Here is a 23,666-nt window from a genome sequence, read left to right as displayed (position 1 = left end):
ATGAAAAGGAGGACTTGCGGCACCTTAGAGACTAACAAATTTTCATGAAGTTGATAGATTTCCACTCCATAAATAACATGAGGGGGATTACAACCCCACATGGACCTGGAAAGGGTTATCAAACTGCTGTAAACTCAATCAGCCCCACCCATCACGGATGTCAGTCATGAAGGAAAGGACTAAAAAGAGGCGAGCCCGCAGCTGGCTGGGAAGGAGAGCAGACCTACAGCTCTCACTTGCGGAGCCAGGAGCTGAGTGAGACTGAAGCCTGTTAGTCTCCCAAGAAGGAAAGTAGTCCCTGACACAGGACTGTGTGGACCTCTCTATGGTGACTGAATAAGGCTGTGACAGGGAGCGTCTCACCAGAAAGGAAGGACGAAGTTCAGGCTACCGGGCAGATGAACAAATAACCGCAGAGAGGCAGAAAACTAATTGAGCTGGGACAAAGATTCCTTTATGTTGTGTTTCTTTTGGACTGTTACTTTGGATTCTGTGACCCTGGAAGGGAGCTGAACTCATGCAGTGATCTGACTGGAGGGCTGGGCCATGTCAGTCAGCAGAGTGGGCTGGAAATTCCGTTGGGGGAAACTGAGGCAGTGCTGCTGCAGTACTGCGCTCTGCAATGAGGCACACAAGGGCTGGTGATGCTGCAACAATACACCATACTAACCACTTCACCCACCAGTGAAGTGCACTCTCCTCTGGGGTGAGACACACCATCTCGTTAACAGTGCCCAGGAGCACGACACAACAGTTTACAACAGGAGGTGAAGAATAGCGTGTATCCAGTTGTGCCTGCAGAAAAATTATAAACCAGCAGAATATAGGTATCCAAACTAGAATATGGCCGGCCATGACACCAAGGTTATATCAACCTCCAACCAATTGTTCCATATAGTGTCTCCACAGACAAAACCCAATGATTGATCCATCAAATAGTTACTTCCACAACACTATCATTAAATTATAAATGATACCACACAAACTATGGCAAATTTAGGTAGAGATACATGAGCTATACCTGGGCATTGCACAAATACACCTTTGTGCAAATACAATTTTCACTCAGACAAAATCACATAGACACACTTTGCATCTGTGGCTCAGGCAGAAACGTAATTAATTTATTCTAATCAGACGAAGGTTAGAACATACCAAACAAACATGGCATGTAGATTTCAGGTTTTACAGTAACATTTTCTAAGTGTATCAACATGACTAACCTGATACTTCCTAAATGAATGCTGCAGTGTATAATAATATATGCACTGTGTAATGTATGTGAAGAGAAATAGAAAGAGAGAATATAAATACAGGGCTTGATCCAAACCCACTGAAGTAACTGGGAGTTTTTCCATTGACTTCAGTAGGCACTGGATCAAACCCACAATACCTCAAACACAGCAATGATGCGGGTCATAAGAGAAAATGGATCTACTGATGCCTCACAATTACAAACAAGTGACTACAAAATGCAACAATGTATCACTAGAAGTTCTCGGTTCATTTGTCAGCTGCAATTTAGTTGTAATTTCAAAGCTATATATTTCTGTATATTACTTTTACAAAAGATTGTATCAGAATGGATCCTCACGACAACAGCTGTGATTAAATCCTGGATAAAAGCAGCACAGAGAGGCCTCCAATTTTCTTGTGCGAATAAAAAGTGTCTGTTCAATAAATTGTTCAAGTTTGAATGTACTTTTAATTTTATTGACTGTATATCACTTACATTATTATCATGGTCCATGCACTTCGCAGACATCAATCCATCCTCCTGACCTCTCAGTGAGACACACACATATTAGTACCCCCTCATTTTACAAATAGGGAAACAGGCAGGGAAATGTGCAAAGTTAGAGACTGTCAATGTCAGAGATTGGGTTACCACTCAGGACTTCCTGACTCCCACCCGTTTTCAGATCACTAGTTCATGCCTTCTGATTACTGTAATAATTTAATTAAAACAATCATCTACTTGACCAACAATACTGCATGGTCTAACAATGGCCTGAGGGCCACATCCAGCCCTCCAAATGTTTTAATCAGCCCTACAGCTCCAGCTGGGGAGTGGGGTCCAGGGCTTGCCCCACTCCAAGCAGCATGTCCGCTCTCCGGCTCCTATGGATTGGGGCAGCCAGGGGGCTCCGCACGCTGCCCCCGCAGCTCCCATTTGCTGAAAACCTGGCCAATGAGAGTTGCAAGGGCGATGCCTGCAGACAGGACAGCGTGCAAAGCTGCCTGGCTGCACCCCCGCTGCTTGAGGTAAGCACCGCCTGGTGCCTGCAACCCTGCTCCCCTCCCATGCTCCAACCCCCTGCCCCAGCCCTGATCCCCCTCCTGCCCTCCAAACCCCTCGGTCCCAGCCCGGAGCACCCTCCTGCACCCTGAACTCCTCATTTCTGGCCCCACACGAGAGCCCGCATCCCTAGCTGGAGCCCTCACCCCCTCACGCACCCCAACTCCCAATTTTGTGAGCATTCCTGGCCGCCATACAATTTCCATACCCAGATGTGGCCCTCAGACCAAAAAGTTTGCCCACCCCTGGTCTAATCTAATTAAACTACAAACTTTTCCTTTAGAAAACATGAAATAGATTTTTTTAAGAGACATTTCTGTATCACACTGAGGGAGAGCAAATGGAAGAAAAAGACTGGTGCTACAATTCTTCAAAGAACCAATAAAGCAATCCATTTCACTGATTACATCTCCCCCCCACACCCTGAATGACTTTGCTTGTATGCTGAATAAATACATACATACACATTTTGCAGTGCTTATCTTTGCTTTTTCTCAGCTGCCTCGGCCACTTTGTCTCCTCCCACCAGTCCCATTGTGAGGCAAAATAAGTGTTTTTTTTTAAGAAAATGACCAAATAAAAAGCTCTTTCATTCTGCAAGACCTCTATGTTTCATGGCATAGTATTGTCTAACACCATGTTGTTATCTGCTGAGAACAGAAACATAAATTAAGACCTTTTCGTGCACATTTGGCAATTACGTTCTGTTATGCAAAGCTCTTTTTTCCACGGCATAAGTATTAGCCCTTTATTTTAGCTGATGAGGTTCCAGGAGAACTTAAGTTAGTGGTGTGAGGAGGTAGGTGAGATGGAGTTTCTGGAGAGCACGGGTGAATGATGACAGAGGGACCCCATTCGGATGTGAAACTGCATATGCAGTGGTTGCCATTAAAAAGTCAACTATGACCAAGAGACACCATCACAGCTTTCTCCTATCCCAGTGGTTCTCAACTATTTCTACAATAGGACTCCATGTTACAAAAAAAACCACAATAGGTTCAGGACCTCCCCGCCCCAATCTATCCAACCATAAGTAAAGGGAAGATGGCAGCAACCCCCTGAAACCTGTTCACGACCCCAATGTGGGTCGTTAAGCCCCGGATGAGAACCCACATTCCATTCCAAGTGTATAGACAAGCTATGGTCGGTGAAATAGTAACTGTTGCCAAATGCTGACTTCTCAGTGTGAACCATGGTATTTAAAATTCACAACTCGAAATACACTGTTCCAAGTTCTGGATACAATTAACTGAGATTTGAATAGAGACTGGGAGTGGATGGGTCATTACACAAAGTAAAACTATTTCTCCATGTTTATTCCCTGCCATCTTCCCTTCCCCACCACCACCGTTCCTCAGACATTCTTGTCAACTGCCGGAAATGGCCCACCTCGATCATCACTACAAAGTTTTTTTTTTCTCTCCTGCTGGTAATAGCTCACCTTACCTGATCACTCTCCTTACAGTGTGTATGGTAACACCCATTGTTTCATGTTCTCTGTGTATATAAATCTCCCCACTGTATTTTCCACTGCATGCATCCGATGAAGTGAGCTGTAGCTCACGAAAGCTGATGCTCAAATAAATTTGTTAGTCTCTAAGGTGCCACAAGTTCTCCTTTTCTTGTTCCGAGAGGAGTGCATGGTTTCCCGTGGAGGAACATAAGAATTGCCATACTGGACTGGACCAATGACATCTCCAATCTGGTATTCTGTATCAGAAAGAGGCTATTGGGGGGGAGGGATATCTCAGTGGTTTGAGCATTGGCCTGCTAAACCCACGGTTGTGAGTTCAATCCTTGAGGGGGCCATTTAGAGAACTGGGGCAAAAAAAAAAATTGGGGATTGTGCCTGCTTTGAGCAGGGGGTTGGACTAGATGATCTCCTGAGGTCCCTTCCAACTCTGATATTCTATGATTCTATGATTCCTAGTGCCAAAACCTCCAGAGGTGGTTGTAAACTCCCCATATGAGACAATTATGCAAGAAAATGCTTCCTGGGGGCACGGAGTGGAGTCCTCCCCCCCGCCCCGGCCCAAAACAGTTACTGGTTGGTTTAATCCCTGAAGAACGAGAGTTGTCTCCCCTTTAGAAGTATCGGTTTAGATAGTGTCACTGCAAATGATATCCTTAAATATTTAATAATTTTTTCTTAAACGTGCTAAGTTCTTTACGTAAAGAATATATTGTGGCAATGAGTTCCAGAGGATTTTTGTGTGGTGGATTAAACATTTCCTTTTAATTTCCCCCACTTAAAATGCGTGGGCTTTTAACTGTATTGCAAACAAATGAATGGGAGCAAGAATTCCTGGGTTTTATTCCCGGCTCTGCTAGCTGACAGAGTGACTTTGGGAAAACCATTCATTGTTATGCAGCTCAGTAACCCTTGTGACAAAGCTCAGTCCTTGCCCCCATGGGTCCCGCGTTTCCTGGCAGATTTTGCTAGCCTCAGAGGCTCACTGTGACCCTCCACGTAACCCTTCTTTCTCTAGAGACAAGGGTCACAGTCTACTGAGCCATTTTCATCATAAGCCAGTAAGGGAGGTGAGGAGAAGTTATCCTTCCTTGTACAGTCTCTGTTGTCTCCCAGTCTCAGTGATTAATCAGGGGGCAAAGGTGGGGGGGGGAGCCCGGGCCCACCCTCTACTCCAGGCTCCAGCCCAGGGACCCTAATAGTATCAGTTATGGTAGCTGACCTTTTAGAAACATGACATGTACTTCCCCCACAGCAGCCCTCACTTCCTCAAGCTCCACTTTACCCTTACCTGAGGGCCTCCTTCCTTGTGCCTGATATGGTGTGTACTACTCAGCCTCTCCAACAGCACAACTTCCTCCCACAGCTCCTGACATGCCCACCCACCTGACTGACTGGGAGGCTTTTAACTAGTTTCAGCCAGCCCCTGATTGGCTTCACGTGTCCCAATCAACATAGCATTCTCCCTGCCTTCTGGAAAGTTCTTAATTGGCCCCAGGTGTCTTAATTGACCTGGAGCAGCTTCCATTTCACTTAACCCGGTACCAGGGATTTGTTTAGCCTGGAGCTAATATATCTCCCACTACTTTTCTATAGCCAGCTGGCCTTGCGCCATCACACCCTATTTATAAAATAAGGATGATAATTGGCCTGCCACCCTTTGATGCTATGAAGGTTAATTCATTAATGTTTGTGAAGCGTCTGAGATGTTTAGTTGAAAGGTGTTAAAGAAGGGCAAAATATTACTATTGATTCCTAATGAAGCGCATTCTGACTTGATAGGTTTCAGAGTAGCAGCCATGTTAGTCTGTATTCGCAAAAAGAAAAGGAGTACTTGTGGCACCTTAGAGACTAACAAATTTATTAGAGCATAAGCTTTCGTGAGCTACAGCTCACTTCATCGGATGCATCCGATGAAGTGAGCTGTAGCTCACGAAAGCTTATGCTCTAATAAATTTGTTAGTCTCTAAGGTGCCACAAGTACTCCTTTTCTTATTCTGACTTGAGAAATCCACTTGCATTAAGTACATAACAATAAGTATAACCAACTACAGACTCAATCCTGCAAGGTGCTGAGCACGCTATCCAAAATCCAGTTAGAGTATTTAAGCATGTGCTTAACTTCAAGGGCCTGCGTAGACTCTCTGACTTCAGCAGAACCTGAACCAGCATTATAGCCAGCTTACAAAGCATGTCGTTCCCAGTTCTAGTAAACCTGCTCTCCACAAAGAAAAGGAGCATGGCAGAGAGAAAAGGAACAGGCAGTAGAACCTGTGTTCCAGATTCAGCTCCGCCACTCATTTGCTCTGTGAGGTTAGGCAAGACACTTAACCATTAATATTTGTTTTTAATTTGCTACCTTTCAATTTCATTGACCAAGGGGACATTCAATGAAACTGAAAGGAATCAAATATAAAACTGAGACAAGGAAGTATTTTTTTTAGTCAATGAACCATTAAGCTGTGGAACTCATTGCCACGGTGTGGATGGGTGGGTGGTTATCAAGAAATAACTAAATAAAATTCAAAGAGGGACTGTATGTTTAAATGGATAACAAGAATATCTAAAGTCATAACAGTTAATGAAAAGGAAAGGAAAGGAAAGGAAAGGAAAGGAAAGGAAAGGAAAGGAGAGAAGAGAAGAGAAGAGAAGAGAAGAGAAGAGAAGAGAAGAGAAGAGAGACACAAAAATCTCACGAATCAGGTTTTATCCTCCACTTTGGACTTTTTGCACCTTTCTCTGAAACATCTGGTGCTGACCACTGTCGGGGACAGGATATTGAACTAGATGGACCACAAGTCTGATCCAGTGAGTGTGGTAAGTCCTCTGATCCTATGCAACCTTTCTGCCTCACTTTCCCTATTTGCAAAAAGAGGATAATACTATTTACCTTCCTACAGCACAGGGGTGTAGTGAGTATTAAAAGGTAAATCAGACATGAGAGCCCTCAGATGCTGTGGCAATGAGAGCTAGCCCAGCAGCTAAAATAAATACATGAACTGAATGTGCTACACTATATAAAAATTAGTATTCTGACTGCAGGTGTTGCGAAAGGGAGAGAACTTTAGCTGGAAAGAAAGACGGCAATGGGAAAAGGTGGGGCAGCATGCCTACAGGACAATGCAAGCATGCCCCAGCTCACACAGCCTGGGGACAGCCTTGCACACAGCATTTGAGTAAGATACGACAACCCATAGGTTCGTATGCACATAAGCAGCAAGATGATGTACAGTGGATTTTGGAACCACATCTCCATTTCCTCAAAGGCATCAATGTGGCTTCTTAACAGGGAGAACTCTAGCCTCCGTTAGTGCAGCTGTTGGTGTGTGTTCATGTGCGCCGCTGTTTTGAGGAAATGTAAGTCAACATGAAGGGATCTCTCCTTTCACCTGCAGGATCCTAGAAGACAGGCTTTTCTACGCTGGTGGAAATTCGGTGGCATTGCAATGCTCTGCTGCAGCCCCCAGGCAAGCCAAATTCAAACTTATAATGCCCCGGTTTCATTCCAGCTTGCTCAAAATCCTTTGGTTTCTATAATGGCTTTCCATTAACCTAGCCCTATTGAAAAATATCACCTCTTAACTAAGGATTTATACCGTAGTGGTGTGCATGGTATCTAAGCACCCATTTCATAAGGTCAGGATCACGGTACCAGAACAGCCATCAGCTCCACTTACCAGTTCTCCCACCTGAACCTATTTAGGGGAACAGCACATTTCTTGGGAGACAGAAGTTAGCACTTACAGAGAGACTTATATTTTTAAAGTGCTCTGAAAATACGGGGGCTAAATTCCAGCTGGAATAACTGCATGGAAGTCAGCAGAGTTACATCAACAGAGAATCAGACCCATTAACTAGGAGGTAGGTAAGCGCTACTGTTACCCCAATTTTACAGATGGAGAAGCAGACGGGGAGCCTGATTTCAGAAGTGCTGAGCCGCCATAGCTCCCATTGAAATTAGGGAACTAGCCTGAGGACAAAGAGTGAGTCAGAGACAGTGATTATTAGAACTCAGGAGTCCCTAGCCCCAAATCCCAAGCTAATTTCTCTCGGCTTCTATGGAGATAAGAGGTGCCCATAACTGTACATTAGTTTGTACAATGGGGAAACAAACCTCTTCAATATCATCTTTAATGATTATCCCTTTCTCAGGGATGTTTACAGCTTGATGGGAGAAGATGTTGAGTGAATAGTGACCAATGCATTTGTGATCAGCATCCACTCTGATGGCATGATGTACTGTGCTTAATGCTTCGTAAAGTGCTGTGGACCATTCGATTCTTATTTCAAATTCAGCCCCGCAGGACTGATGCCGTCATTGTCAGCTTCTGACACAGGCATGTTAAGCTGGACTCACCCTGACTGAGCTCCGCAGAATATATAGACCTGAAATATATCTAGATGACCTCCTGAGGTCCCTTCCAACCCTGATATTCTATGAATCTATGAAATGTAACGGAGAACTGAGTCATTAATGAATCAGATCCAGCCATGAGTAACACGTGGACTAATCCATGGAACCTAGAAGCCTAGCATCTCAGCCACACTTCCTTCCCTACTTATCTAATATATGGTATCTGTGCTACATGCTACTATTCATGCTACTATGAACCCATTTTAGTTATGTTGCCTAGCTGCCAGACCAAAGATAGCTCACCAAGTATCCACTCTTTACAGCACTAATACTGGAAACATATTCTAGATGCTTCAGTCCCAAAATATGACCTACTGTACCTCAACTTGTTAAGTCTCCAAATGGAAGCACTCAGCTACTGCAGTTAAGAAGGGTAAGTAGACAGGAATTCCCTCTGGAATTGATACAGCTAGTTTTGTTTGTTATTAATGTGTGTTTTGTTTTGTTTTTAAATATTCTACCGCTCTCTTACCAGGAGTTTATTAAAATATAACAGCAATATATGCAAGCCCTACAAAAAACATTTGTTTCTGTTCTCTTTTGGTTCTGTATCAATCATTGCATGCATAAATGTGCTGACATCAGTGATGATGTTCATACACAGGCCAACATGGCTTGGCAGGGTGAGCCAGCTAGTTAAGTGCTCACTGTTGAATACTTATTATATAATAGCATTCAGAAGCCCCAACCAGAATCAGGGTCTCATCGTGCTGGGTGCTGTACAAACACATATGATTATGTAGTTCCTGCCCTGAAGAGATTACAACTGAATGCTTCTTGGCTAAAGCAATCACATGAGTTTACCATCCAGACACTTCTACTTGTTCTCTGAAAGGGGCCGAATCCTGCAACCTTAATTATGCGAGTAATACCCCTGAAGTCAGTAGGGCTACAGGATTGGTACCGTAATACAATGCAGTCAAAAAAAGACAACACCATCCTGATGCTGTATGATATCATGTTTATTCCTACTCAACAAATGAACCACAAATGTGCTCAGATTACAAGTCAAATGATGTTTTTTCTATCTGCCATGGCAGTAAACACCTAAAATCCAGCTATCCAATTGTTCTTTCTACCTCTCACGCCCACACCAGTAATAAACATTCTGCATAACTGTCAATTCTGATGCTAGCACACACGGCAGAACAGACTGGCTCTCCTGGAGCAAGTTTGGCTTCTGCACAGCCAACAAGGGCAAGAACTTGGGTTTGTCCTTGTAGTTAGCTAAGCTGAGTCAAAGACACAAAGGAAGCACCCAGGTCGAGTAGCTTCGTTTTTCTTACCACATCTGGTTTCTTCTCTTCCAAAAGGATGTCAGAAAACAGCGCTCACCCCATTGCCTGCTATCATTTCAATATTGTCAGGGCCTGCTACGCACTGTTCTGGAGAACTCTGGACGAAGCAAAGAACGTGGCTATTTACAGTCTTAGTACTTACAATTCTATTCTGTAAATAGGATCTTACACTGACCTCATCACCATAGTATCTGAGCGCCTTCCAGAAGTGCAGTAAGCAATGTGACTCCCATATGCACTGTGTGGTCCACTCACTCTCTTCTCCTCTCCTCAGGGGGAATTATGTGCACAGGGCCATGTTTGGTTTGGCTGGGTTCTTTTCTTTTTCTTTCTTTCTTTAAGATGGACATGCAGCTTGGTGCTTATGATTCCTCACTCTCTCTTTTTTTCCCTCCCCAGGAATTCTGCTGATTCCACCCTACAGGACAGGAACTGCCCAGCACAACGGATGGCATTTTACACTACAGAAGTGTACTTTTAATAAGCCCAAACCTATGAGCAGTACATAGAATCATAGAGGATTAGGGTTGTAAAAGACGTCAGGAGACCTAATCCAACCCCTACTCAAAGCAGGACCAACACCAACTAAATCATCCTAGCCAAGGCTTTGTCAAACTGGGCCTTAAAAACCTCTAAGGATGGAGATTCCACCGCCTCCCTAGGGAACCCATTCCAGTGCTTCACCACCCTCTGTGAAATAGCACAGAAGTCCTGCCTATTTTTCCTTCCTTCCTCCCTCCCTCCTCTTCTCCCCTTCCAAATCAAAGCACCACCATTTTGTCCTATCCATGCAACATAACCCTTTGCAAGTGGAGGAAATGTAAGTTACAAGAGTAAGATTCATTGGAAAAAGAAAAGAAAAGAATAAATGCATTAAAATGCTCAGTGAAAAAGCCATGATAGAGGCTTCCACAATCACCATTTTCCAGGCTGCGTGCACTAGTCAGTCAATTAGTTTACAACAACTGTTGTTCACATTTCCTTAGTGACTTTCATTTTCATATTTCCTGTGTTACGGTGTCTCTCACCCTTTGAGGCAGCTATTTCTTCCTTTTAATACTGCCCTCCAACAGAATATTCTCCAATGTCTTGGCCAGTTCCATTGTAAAACTCTCAAGTGATGAACTTCTGAAGAGCTCCCAGTTAAAGATGTTTTTTTCTCATGCAATACACAGCATCCCTTCCGAAGTTTTACAGGACGTCACATCTAGAAATGCCAAATGTGAATGATGCCCACTGGAAAATACTGTATTCACTCACCCCAGAGTCTGCTGGCCTTTGTTCTTTATAGACAATGATGCTCATACCCCCCCTCACCTTTTTTTTCTTGCTTTAAAAAGTGCATTCTCCTGTATAACCGCTTTCATTGTTTCCTTAAGCATAACAATGGTGCCTTACTCCACTTGTCATGTGATACCTGTTTGCTACCTCCCAAACTGCATGGGTCTTTCTTTAGCTCCTGGGTTTGAGCCTGTGGCTGCTCATCACCAGTGACTAGTGTCTGCAATCATGGTTTGTTATTCTACAGAATCCAGGAAGGTGAAGCAGGAAATTAGACAGGAGGCAATTAAGCTGAAAGGAAAAACTGGGTTGGACATCAGGAAGCATTTCCAAACAGCAAGAACTATTAGACTCTGAATTAGTCACCTAGGGAAATAGTTGAAGCCCCATGATGCGAGGACATTTAAAACCACTCTGGACAACACAGCGGAGAACATGCAGTAGAGAACTATCTTGCATTCATCCCCAGAGGAATAAGCTGCAAGTGCCTTATTTGTTCTTTGTGTCTCTAGGATATACTCTAGAGAAGGTCCACGTTGTTTTCCTGAACGTCTGGATTCTTTTTATCAAGTACCTGCAACATTCAGTGCCTCGCCAGGGCACCTAAGGCTGCATCCTGCTTTATGAACTACTCAGACTTTAATTACTTTTAAACTTTGGAATGTCTCAACTCTTCTCCTGACAGATTTACTGACTAATAGAAACAGCATATGTTCAACTGACTATTAAAACTGACATGAGTGAGTGTGCCCCTCACAAACAGCTCCCAGGCTGCTGTACCCCTACCCCTACGATCCGTGTGCTATTTCTAGGAGCCACTCTTTGGGAAAATGGAGACAGGAGAGCAATACCCTAGAGACTGGCAGCAGAAGACAGATTAGCTGTAACAAGTTAAGGAGTACTTGTGGCACCTTTGAAACTAACAAATTTATTTGAGCATAAGCTTTCGTGAGCTACAGCTCACTTCATCAGATGCATTTGGTGGAAGTGAGCTGTAGCTCACGAAAGCTTATGCTCAAATAAATTTGTTAGTCTCTAAGGTGCCACAAGTACTCCTTTTCTTTTTGCAAATACAGACTAACATGGCTGCTACTCTGAAACCTGTAACAAGTTGGCAGTGTTTGCCTGAGACACTCCACCCAGATAGCATGTGCTAAATCGTGCAGAGAAAGTGTTAAATGGATTAGACTCACTGAGGCAGATGGCTTTTTATCCCACCTGAATCCAAGGGAAATGAGAGTGGCTCTCTGAGGGACAGGACCTAGGGTGTGGGCTGAACATTTCTGAGAAAGGACCCCTGGGAGCAGCCATGCCTGTGGAGGAGGTTTGAGTTAAATCTTGTTGTGTTACTGCTCACGTCTTAGTTAATGAAGTCAAACCCCATGAAGCGTAAAGATTTGGATTTAACATTGTGCGTAGATGGTGTTTGCACAGCAGCTCAGGAAAGGCACCTGCTCGCAAGTGGACAGAAAGAAAAATATAGGACATAGAGGGGCAAAACTGTATGTACAATTGCTGTCCTATTCTCTATTTACTTTTTCATGGAGCAAGAACCTGTAATTACTATAATTTAGGACTACAACTCAGTAAGTATAGCTGAAAGCTCTGTCACTCACTCTCCAAAGGAACCTGCTAATGGCAAACACAGATCCTGTGTCATTTGCAACCCTGGAGGCTAGTTCTCCTCTAGGTCGTGAAGAACCTGGGACCCCATCAGTCAAACTCTCCTGCCAAGCTGCCAGAGAAACTGAAAGTGCATGAAGTCCTCAGCACCATAAATTCAGCTAAGACATTAAAAACTCATTAGAGATGGATAATGAAATTAAGAAGAGAAGCAGCTACAGGACCCACTCTTTGCAGAGGGAGTCCCACTGGTGCTCAACAATGTGTCTAGCTGAGCACTGACAAAGAACAGATTGCATGTTTGAGACAGGAGGGGAAATAAAACAGGCAACATGGTTCTGCTTGGCAGAGACATGTAATAGATTCTGTCCACAGAGAGGTATATCCATATCTGACGCTTTCAAATCACAAGAGGATGACAAATGAGAGCATTGCTAAGCACACAAAGGATAATCTAAAGCAGGGTGTTTATGACAACGCATCACGTCTGGGGCCAGTGGAATTAAAGTGATCCAAAACTCTGCAGCAGGCAGCTACATCCCAATTCCTGCCCATCACTTTCGTCTCTGACATTGAAAAATTCCCAGACTCCTCCAGTCAGAACCAGGTACGCTTTCTCCTATCAACTGGCACCACAGTGTGAAAGTTTATTTTGTTACTGTCACAGAGAGACGACAACCACCTCAACACAGATCTCAAATTGAACAGCACCATGTATTGTAAATAAAGCATCTTAAATACAGCGGGGGAAACAGAGGCACAGTTTTTAAAGTGACTTGCTGTGGGCCAGAGCAGGAGTCAGCATCAGAGCTGGGATTATACCTCTGTGCTCTAACCACCAGACAGAGTGCGTGTGTGAATGTTTCCGTCCCCTTCTCCATCTATAGAGGGGAAGATGGGCGTTTCCCATTCAAAGGCTTCTTGCCCCCCGGTGAGATGGATTTACAGGTCACTACAGCAGTCCATGAAAAGTATCCAAAGTAGTATCCAAAACAAACATACTTTTGGAAATACAGTGAGGACAACTTCTGCTACCTGTTCAAAGGGCACCTGGGCCTTCACCCACAATGACTGATCCCTGGGCATGACAATCACAAGTAGGAGTGCATCATACACCCTTGCTAAGTTACAACAAGCACCAGCTCTTTCGCAGCACATGAATTACTGTATCCACTGAGTACAGAGTGAAATCTAGCCTAAGGGACCATTTAAGGACAAGAGAAAAAAAACACGCTGCCTCTAGTGAATGTGGTTCTTTAAAGATCAAACAGAACTGAACTGAATACCTTGGAGACAATTCAAAGTCTATGAGTTACCTATTGAAGATGGTCCATACTCTTCACTGCAGGTTTCATTGTATTTTTAAATTGCTTTCAGTTGTACTCATTCTGTGTGTCTAGACAAAGACTTGGGCTTAAACATCTCATTCTCTCCTTTGTTCCCAAGTGCCTGTGTCGTGCAGCAAACAAACTATCCTAAAGTCAGTTTACTAAAAACAGCACTCTGTGCAGCTGTGGCTTGTGAATGCCGCTTCTTAGAGGATAACAACTGGCATTCAAACAGCAACTTTCTCCAAAGATCCCAAAGCACTTAAGAGGGCTCTCCAACCTATGGGCCAGATTCTGCCCTCAGTTACATTGTGTAAATCTGAGACCACCCCCTTCAAACATGCACCTCAAATTACAAACAGGATTACTTCAGGTTTACACCAATGTAAAAGAGTAGGATATGGCCCTATATGCTCTGCACAGGAATTGTTTCACCCACTATTGAAATACAACCACCTCTGAAAGAAATGTGTCAGCTGTTTAATATGCAGAGACAAAATACCTTCTCAGATGACTGCACCCAGCTGAAGTGACAGAGGGCTTTAACATTCATGGAATATCCCAAACCCAAGACACGGAGTATTGTCTCCACAAGGCCAAGAAAGGAGACATCTTCTTTTTCCCCCGTTATAAGTACACAAGCAAATGGGAGAGTGCAGGGGGAAAGAAGCATGCTTTTGGGATTTTTTTTAAAGTATTTAAAGTATTTTAAAGTAAAGGGCATTTAAAGTAATTCGCAACCAACCTCTCGGTTCTTTACTTCAAAATCTCAAACCAAGCTATATCAATGTACATGCAAGCAATGATGTACACTGAGGGTTTTACTCAGACAAACTCTCATTGAGTTTAGTCTTTCCAAGAAGATACTCCAGCTGCCATAGGAGTTTGCCTGGGCAGAAGGAGCAAAGGATCTGATGTTCTACAAAGCATCATCACCATTAGGTTATTTTGGCCATGTCTTTGCCTGCCTCTCATCCCTAGCTTTACACCCTCCTTTTCCCTTACTTTTCCTTTGTCTACATTACAGTTAGAATGTGAGAACTGCAGCCTGTTGGGCAAAACTTACATCAAGCTGCAAGAACAGCCCTGAAGATACAAAGCTCATCCTGACATGCATCACAAGAGTGATATGCATAATAAACTGCCATGGCAAGCAGACTTTGCTAAGACCACAAAATGGAGGGTGGGGGTGGGGGCGAAGCTGCAGTTATTGGGTTTAAGTTTAGCAGACATCATAAGAGAAAGCCTGATAATAACAAAACCACACACAGCAGATTCTCACCAGAGTCACAAAAAATTGGATGGAGAACTGGTCTGCATTCTACCTATATATCAAGACACATCCATAGCTCTGTTCACCATTCACCTTATTTGCACGAGTCTCACAACCAGTAATTGATTTATTGCCACATAGGTAGGGAAGTGTTGTCTTCATTTCTCAGATGGAGAACTGAGGTGACAAAAGAGGAAGTTACCTGCCTAACATCACACGGGGAATCTGGGGAATGAACCCAGGTCTCCTCTGTACCAGCCCTGTGCCTTAATCCCAAGAGTGTCCATCCTCTCAGTAAGGGTCAAACCCAGGAACACAGCTTATGTAGCAGGCTGGACACACTGAAAATCTAGGGTTGGGGTAAGCGAAAGAAACATTCTGCCTCAAGCTGTGAAGTGCCCAAATAGCTGCTCCATAGAGGCTATTTCTGTCCAATGGTGGCCAATAAGGAAGACTGGAGAGGCACCCTGGCCTGCTCCCTGCCATCACAGAGTCCTCACACTTCTCAATATGCGAGGGGTGAGCACTCCACATGCAGCTCCCCAGTGCACAATGCCCTCGGGAGGTGGAACCACGTCAATTCCACCTCCAGGGGACCTCTGCAGATAACATAACAGTGCTTTGTACTAAGGGGTTTGGTTAGCCACTCACCCCGCAACCCCCTATTTCTTTTTTCTTTACACACACAGCAATAATGCAGAACCCTCTACAAACCTCCCAATAAGTGCGCCTGTGGGCCTCGTAAACTTCCGGGAAATAAATCTCAGCTAAAGGCACAAAGGAAAAGAAACCCAGCAGCCTCCTTCATTATTCATTGACAAGCCCTGCAATGAGATCGCAACTACTTTCATAAAAACAGATGTGTTCTTTTATTTTATTTGCCCCATCCCTAACCTGTTTGTATTTATACAAATGCAGCTTTATGGATATTTACTCTCTCATCGTAACAACAGTACTCTGCCCTTCTAAAGCACATTTCATCAGAGCACTGCAAAGTAGCTTTACAAAACATCATTTCACCACACAATACTTGCATGAGGCAAAGCAGATAGGCGTATAGGAATCAGACAAGTGGTCCATCTGGTCCAGTATCCTGACTGTGGCAAGAAACTTTAAGTGTGGAGCCCTGGGACAATCTTCCCCCCAGTGAACAATCCCTTCTAACTGCAATAGTTAGAAGGGGTTTTATATCCTAAAGCAGAAGGATGTATATTCTGGATATTTTTGTTATTCATATTCATGTCTAATCTGTTTCAATCCTGCTAAAATCTTGGCCTCACTTATATCTTGTGACAATGGAGTTCCACAGGCTCATTGGACGCTGAAAGGACTCCCACTGTCAGTTACAGAATACCCTACCTAATAGGGATATTTATTCCTAACCCGTGTCAGTTATGCCCTAAAGCATGGAATTCTTGTATACATACCTACACATAATTTACAGTCTATCAAATGTAACTGTGGATACTGATTTCAATTACAACACAGAATACAAAGTGTACACTGTTCACTATTTATTTATTTTTGATTACAAGTATTTGCACTGTAAAATAACAAAAGAAATAATATTTTTCAATTCACCTAATACAAGAACTGTGGTGCAATCTCTTTATCATGAAAGATGAACTTGCAAATGTAGAATTATGTACAAAAAAATTGCATTCAAAAATAAAACAATGTCAAATTTTAGAGCCTGCAAGTCCACTGAGTCCTACTTCTTGTTCAGCCAACCGCTCAGACAAACAAGTTTGTTTACATTTTAGGAGATAATGCTGCCCGCTTCTTGTTTACAATGTCACCTGAAAGTGAGAACAGGTGTTCTCATGGCACTGTTGTAGCCGGCGTCGCAAGATATTTACGTACCAGATGTGCTAAAGATTCATATGTCCCTTCATGCTTCAACCACCAATTCACAGGACATGTGTCCATGCTGATGACGGGTTCCGCTCGACAACAATCCAAAGCAGTGCGGACCTACGCATATTCATTTTCATTATGTGAATCAGATACCACCAGCAGAAGGTTGTTTTTATTTTTGGTGGTTCAGGTTCTCCAGTTTCCACATCAGAGTGTTGCTCTTTCTGAAAGCATGGTCCACACCTTATGCCTCTCAGATTTTGGAAGGCACTTCAGATTCTTAAACCTTGCGTTGAGTACTGTAGCTATCTTTACAAATTTCACATTGGTACCTTCTTCGTGTTTTGTCAAATCTGCAATGAAAGTGTTCTTAAAATGAACACGTGCTGAGTCATCATCCGAGACTGCTATAACATGAAATATATGGCAGAATGTGGGTAAAATAGAGCTGGAGACATACAATTCCCCACGAAGGAGTTCAGTCATAAATTTAATTAACACATTTTTTTAATGAGCATCATCAGCATGGAAGCATGTCCTCTGGAATGGTGGCCAAAGCATGAAGGGGCATATGAATGTTTAGCATATCTGGCATGTAAATAACTTGTGATGCCGGCTACAACAGTGCCATGAGAACACCTTTCTCACTTTCTGGTGACGTAAATAAGAAGTGGTCCACATTATCTCCTGTAAATGTAAACAAACTTGTTTGTCTTAGCGATTGGCTGAACGAGAAGTAGGACTGAGTGGACTTGGAGGCTCTGAAGTTTTACATTGTTTTGGTTCTGAGTGCAGTTATGTAACAAAAAAAATCTATATTTGTAAATTCCACTTTCACGACAAAGAGATTGCACTATAGTACTTTCATGAGGTGAACTGAAAAATATTTCTTTTATCATTTTTACAGTGCAAATATTTGTAATAAAAATAATATATACTTTGTATTCTGTGTTGTAATTGAAATCAATATATATGAAAATGTAGAAAAACATCCAAAATATTCAATAAATTTCATTTGGTATTCTATTGTTTAATAGTGCAATTAAGACTGTGATTAATCGCGATAATTTTTTTAAACCCCTGTGACGCATGGCTAGAAAGGGTTAAACATCCTGCAAAATAAATAACTCTCAAAAGACATGTGGGGAGATAATGGTTGTGGTTTTGTGTAATTACATATGTATGAGTAGGGTCGACAATGTAATCAACAGTCCCTGTCTGTGCTGTATTCTGATCATTCAGAGGTCAAAAGAACATCCTATCATTTAAATGAATTGTAAACAAGGGCTATCTCGCTATTCATCTGTCTTTGAAATGTACTGTGACTGGTGGAGGAACAAGCAAATTGCCTGATGTTAATTCTATAGCTAAGTAGGGGGATGGACCTCCTTCAAAGTCATGTTAATTACCTTTTGACCTCCAACTTGTCAAAGAGGACATGAAATTGTATAAAAGATCCTTGGGTCCTGATTCTGTCATCAAAGATCTGCTTAAGCTTCATCAGGGGAAGTTTGAGTCGCAAGACTGAGGTCCCAGTTATGCTGGTATGCCCTGAATATGATATTTGGACATTGGACTATAACCTGTGAACTATTTCTGAAAGAACTATTTGCAACTACAAAGCTCACCATCTCTGCTATGAATCTGAACCTCAATGGATTCAACTCATGTCTGTATGTATGTTGATCTTTTAACCATACTCTCTCTCTTTTGTTTTTTAATAAATTTTAGTTTAGTTAATAAGAATTGGCTGTAGCATGTATTTGGGTAAGATCTGAAATATTCAATAACCTGGGATGTAATGTGCCCGATCCTTTTCTTTTATATGATGAAATGAGATTTTCAGAAATCGTCATATTTGACTTAGGTACCTGGATGGAGGCCTAAGGCTGGGTCACTTTAAGGGAACTGTGTTGTTTGGATTTCTGAGTAATCAGTAAGGTAATAAAAAAGCTGTTTTATGGTGGCTTGGTAAATCTAAATATTGGAATATTCACCAGCTTTTTGGGGACTGTTTGCCCCATTCTTTGCAGTTCACCCTAATTGAGTGACCATAACTGGCGCCACTGGGACCCGGTCACAATTGTGATTAATTTTTTTGAGTTAATCACATGAGTTAACTGCGATTAATAGACAGCCCTAGTAAAAAACTATAACTATATGCTAAGTATTATATCTATATTATGGGGGAGAAATGACAGGCAGACAGACAGCTAAGTTATGCCTCCCTGCAACAGGTGCAGCAGAGAGCCATTCTACATAGTAAATGGTTCAGGTAGGGCCCATCTCAGGCTGTGCTAGAGATTGATAGGGAAACAGTCATGCCTGAAGCACTCATTCACCCCAGAAGTGGCTTCTCTGGGCAAGGCACCCAGGACATACCAAGACAACTGAATTAATGGGAGCACTTGCTTCACCTTGTTTAAAGACCGCCTCTGTCCCCAGCAGAGCCAAGGAGGTCCATAACACCTCCTCACAGAACTCAGACAGGCTGCCACTTCCACATCCTCAGGACGTGATGCTCAGTCTTACGGCAGACACAACAGAGCCTCTGAATGAGGTGCACAAGTTTCAAAGTGAGAAGGCTGGAGAGCTGGGAGTGGAACCCAAGCGACCCAGCTCCCATTCCTGTTTTTAGCCATGAGATAGCACCATCCCTGTTTTCAGTTGAGGATGGCTGTGTTCCCATAGCAGGTGGCGAAGTGAGAAGACAGAGCAAGAGTGACTGGTGGTGCCTGCATGTGCCTTCAGGTCTATTTAATGTTACTGGATGAAAAGGAAGGAAAGCACTTGGCTCATAACAAGATCCAAGAGGCAGAATTAGTTCCAAAATGTCATGTATAGCATTGAAGTATGGGCCTATTCCAAGGGTGCTGGAACAATTTTTATAGTGTGGTTGCTGATGATGGAAACCATGCAGGGGTATGCACAAGGGGGGTAAGCAGGGGCGCACTCACCCCCGCAAAAAATCATCAGGGTCATGGAGCTCCTCCGGCCCCAGGGCTGTGGCAGGGAGAGTGAGCTCTTCTGGTTCCAGAGCCACAACGGGAGCTGACAGCTCCTCCGGACCTGGGGCCACAGCGGGGGCACAGATGTACTCTTCCAAAAGCGGTCAAATTTAAATTCCTGCGCATGCCGCTGAAACTATGTAGTTGGTGTTTATTACTCCTTCAAGCCACACCCCCAGCATCCCCAGTTCCAGCACCAGTGCCCTATTCATTATCCACATTTGTAAAAATAAGAAAAAGAAGGGAAGAAGGGAACTCCCAGAGCACCAAATGCCTCTGCGTTACAGCATGCCACCATCTGGCTTTTAAAAATGGCCACGGTAGCCAGTAAAAACATTCATTTTCCAAACCAAGAAAAAGTTCTATTTTCAGTTCTTCTAAATCCAGCATCTGGACAAGGAGGCCATGTCTCGATTCAAAATCTCTGTAACTAATAAAGTTCTATATACTACATGTAACAGGGTTCTGGAGTGTGACCTCAGTGTTATATTGTTCAGTTGCAACACAGGGACTTTGGACAATGCAGCTAAGTTACTATTTTATTGACTTCTATAAATGGCTTTTGATACACAGCCTTCCGTCCTGAAGGTTCCCTAAATACAGTATGTGTCTGTATGGACTCTGCTGTCTTGTATGACAAAAAAACTATGGCTTCAACCAGTGGCAGTCATTAAAAGATCTCACAACACTTTCCCTTAGCCCTAGTCTACACCTGGCGGCAGGTGGGGAAGTGTCGACCTAAGATATGCAACTTCAGTTATGCAATTAACGTAGCTGAAGTTGGCATATCTTAGGTCAACTTACCTGGGCGTGATGATGACAGTGAGTCGAACGCTGCCACTCCCCCATCGACTCCGCTTCCTCCTCTCGCGAGCTGGAGTTCCAGCATCGACGGGGAGCATGTTTGGGCACTGATTTATTGCATCTAAACAAGACGTGATAAATTGATCCCCAATAGATTGATCACTACTGGCCGATCTGGCGGGTAGTGAAGACCTACCTTTAGAGGTTTACCCATGTTGGAATATACCACCACCATGTAATAAATTGGGCTTCAGTTACTCTGTTTCAAACCCCCTGGGGACTAGTATGACTACAATCCATAACACCAGGCTGGGACACTAATCCAGTATTAATTTGGAGAAAAGAGCGTCACCTACTCAATCACAGTTTTCCCTTTCTTACAATACATGGGTTTCCTTTGAGGTTACCAATCCAATCTCTGCTTAGTTTATGAGATCTTCCACAACGGCTATTTGACTGCAGATTAACTAGTACAAAATAATCTCTAGCAAATTAATATTCATTTCCAGAACAGGAAATAAATATGAGACAAGTTGTCATACAAACTCCTAGCCCTTATGTTAGCTTTCTAGTCACCTTTTTGTCTTAACTCCAGGCACACCATTTCACAGGCCAGTAACAAACTAACTTGTTGCAAGGTGATATCTCCACCTTTCAGCCAGATAAAATCAAGGTGCAGAGAGGATATGTGATTTACTCAAGGGCACAGAGCGAGTTAGTTGCACGGCCCAGAACAGTACCCAGGTCAACTGCTTCCCACTCACATGCTTTAATCACCAGTAGATCATGCCTGCAGCGCATGCCAACATCACATGAGAGGAAGCCATCCAATGTGTCAGGCTCTTGATCCAGGCAGTCACGCCTGGTGGGTTGGAGCAGTGGTCGAAGCCAGAGGTAGGGTCAGGACCGGGCCAAGGGCCGTGCTGAAACCAGGTCCAGGGACAGGCCATGGGTCAGAACGAAGGTCATGGTGTACAGACAAACCAAATCAGTATCAGAGTTGGAGTCTTGATGCATGCCAAAGGTCAAAACTGGGTTGGAATCAGTCTGAATATCTGGGAGTCATGGAGGGATGCAGGGCTAGAGTGGGTCAGTTACAAGGCTGGAGCAAGGTCAGGGTAGGGCACAGACAAGCCTAGAGTGGGCTGGAACAAGGCTCCGGTAAGGCTGGGACAGGAAGAGGAGCCAGATCAAGGGCAGACTGGAAACCTGGGGAATCTGTTACACTGCGAGGCAGCAGAAGGGTTCCTGGTAGTGCTGTTGCACACAGTAACTGAAGCCCAGGTGGGGCTAGTGAAATATCTGTGCCCGGGGGATCCTCTGACCAGGGCCCTGATCCGGGACAGGCTGCTACAGCGTGCCTGAGGGCTGGATCACTGCAGGCTCTGGTGGAGGGGTGAGTCACCGCAATTGAGTTGCTGCAGCCCTGGTCAGGCCGCAGGTTTGCCTCACACAATGACCATCAATATTAGCACTTCTACAGCACTTTGGCCAGGCTTTCAAGGGAGGGCAATCGTATATTCTTACATGTGGTATAACGCAGGACAATCCATCTGAGCCTACAGATAATGTTCCCCATTTCAGATCAGAACGCATTAAGAACTTTTCCTAAACCCAAACAATGTGAGTGCCTGTTTCACTGAAGGAAGCAGTTTCTTCCAGTTGTCCAGTTGTCTGGGGCTGCAGGCCCCTCCCCTATGGGATGCAGTCTTCCAATAGTCAGCATTTGCTCTAGGCACTTTGAGATCAGCAGTCTGTTTGAGTGTAGGGCATAGCTGCAGTGTGCACCAAGGAAAAAGTGAATGTAAATATGCTGGTGTCAAACTATGAAAGCATTTATGCAGGTCCATAAACCAATGTCACTTCCTGCACTTGAAATCTGGCCAAGAAAAGCAAGGGAAAGAAGGACAGAAACGGAAAAGAACAAGCATGGGAAAACAGAAAAGAAGGGCAAACAACCCTAACAAACAGAAACGTTTCCAACAGATGAGTGCAAATGGCCCAACCACAACTACCTAATGCCACTTAGGGTATTAGGACAGTATCTCCTGTAGGAATACCTGAGCTAGCTTTAATCTAGCTAGCTTGGCTCCCAGAACAGTGAAACTGTAGCAACACAACCTTCACTGTGGACTGCGTGAGCCCACCTGGAACCCTCGGTAATTCCTCCTGGTGCTACCTCACGTTGCTGCGACTTCCCAGTTCTGGGACCTGAATTGCGTCATTGAACCTGCTTTCAAGATCCTGGCCCGAAAGAGCAGCTGACGGTGCAGAAGTCTTGGTCTCTTGCGGTCAAAAATTGGGCCTTCTCTTCTTAGCATGGGATACCCCAGAGTATAATCCTTGAGCTCTCCATCGATATGGGGTGCAATTCCAGCAGCGGAAGATACAAAGGCATCCCCATGGGTGGAGGAAGGCACTTCTGCAGTAGTCATAGGCTTGAGCATGGAACTTCACCATGTTAAGGTTGGCTCCTTGAAAGGCTGGATATTGAAGTGTTCCCAACCAAGCGTGTACAATCCACACCAAAATTTGCACACATAGACCATGGGACATATCTCTATGCCCTTTATCTGAATTCTTCAGGTCCATATAAGCTCAACTAAGCCCCGGTCACATGTGGACAGTCACAGCCATTAATGCAGATCAAAACAGGAGAAGTAGCACTCCTCACACCAGCCAAAGAGGGGCGAGTTGTGGAGGAGCACTGCTTTTGCCAAGCTAGGGAAGAAGCAGAGCTTTAAGCACAGCAGAGGGAGCTACCATCTGCCCCATCCCCTCTTACTTAACTCCCAGAGAATAAGCAGTCTAGTCCTTCCTTTATTTTCAGAAAAATGTGTAAACTCATCACCGTCTTCAAAGAACAATGGCAGTCAAAATCATATATATATTTAGATTGTCAGCTCCTTGGGGCAGGGACTGTCTATTACCTTGTGTTTGTACAATGGGGACCTGCTCCATGATTAGGGCTCTTGGTGCTACTGAAATATGAACAATAAATATATCACGG

At 43.8% G+C, this 23,666-nt stretch overlaps 1 protein-coding gene and 1 long non-coding RNA gene across 16 annotated transcripts in view; both read right to left on the bottom strand.

Annotated features, from left to right (window-relative positions):
* Positions 1-23,666, bottom strand: part of TSNARE1 (t-SNARE domain containing 1) — a 688,236-nt gene that overhangs the window by 447,060 nt on the left and 217,510 nt on the right. The window lies entirely within an intron of this gene.
* LOC122458576 lies at positions 10,950-13,740 on the bottom strand. Its single transcript, XR_006278622.1, has 2 exons — positions 11,865-13,740; positions 10,950-11,644 (listed from the first exon to the last, which is right to left on the bottom strand). It is a non-coding gene; the product is annotated as an uncharacterized LOC122458576 (long non-coding RNA).

This window comes from Dermochelys coriacea, chromosome 2, assembly GCF_009764565.3.
Source record: "Dermochelys coriacea isolate rDerCor1 chromosome 2, rDerCor1.pri.v4, whole genome shotgun sequence".
In the NCBI taxonomy this organism is placed as follows: domain Eukaryota; kingdom Metazoa; phylum Chordata; order Testudines; family Dermochelyidae; genus Dermochelys; species Dermochelys coriacea.
This window is presented reverse-complemented; position numbering and strand designations above follow the sequence as displayed.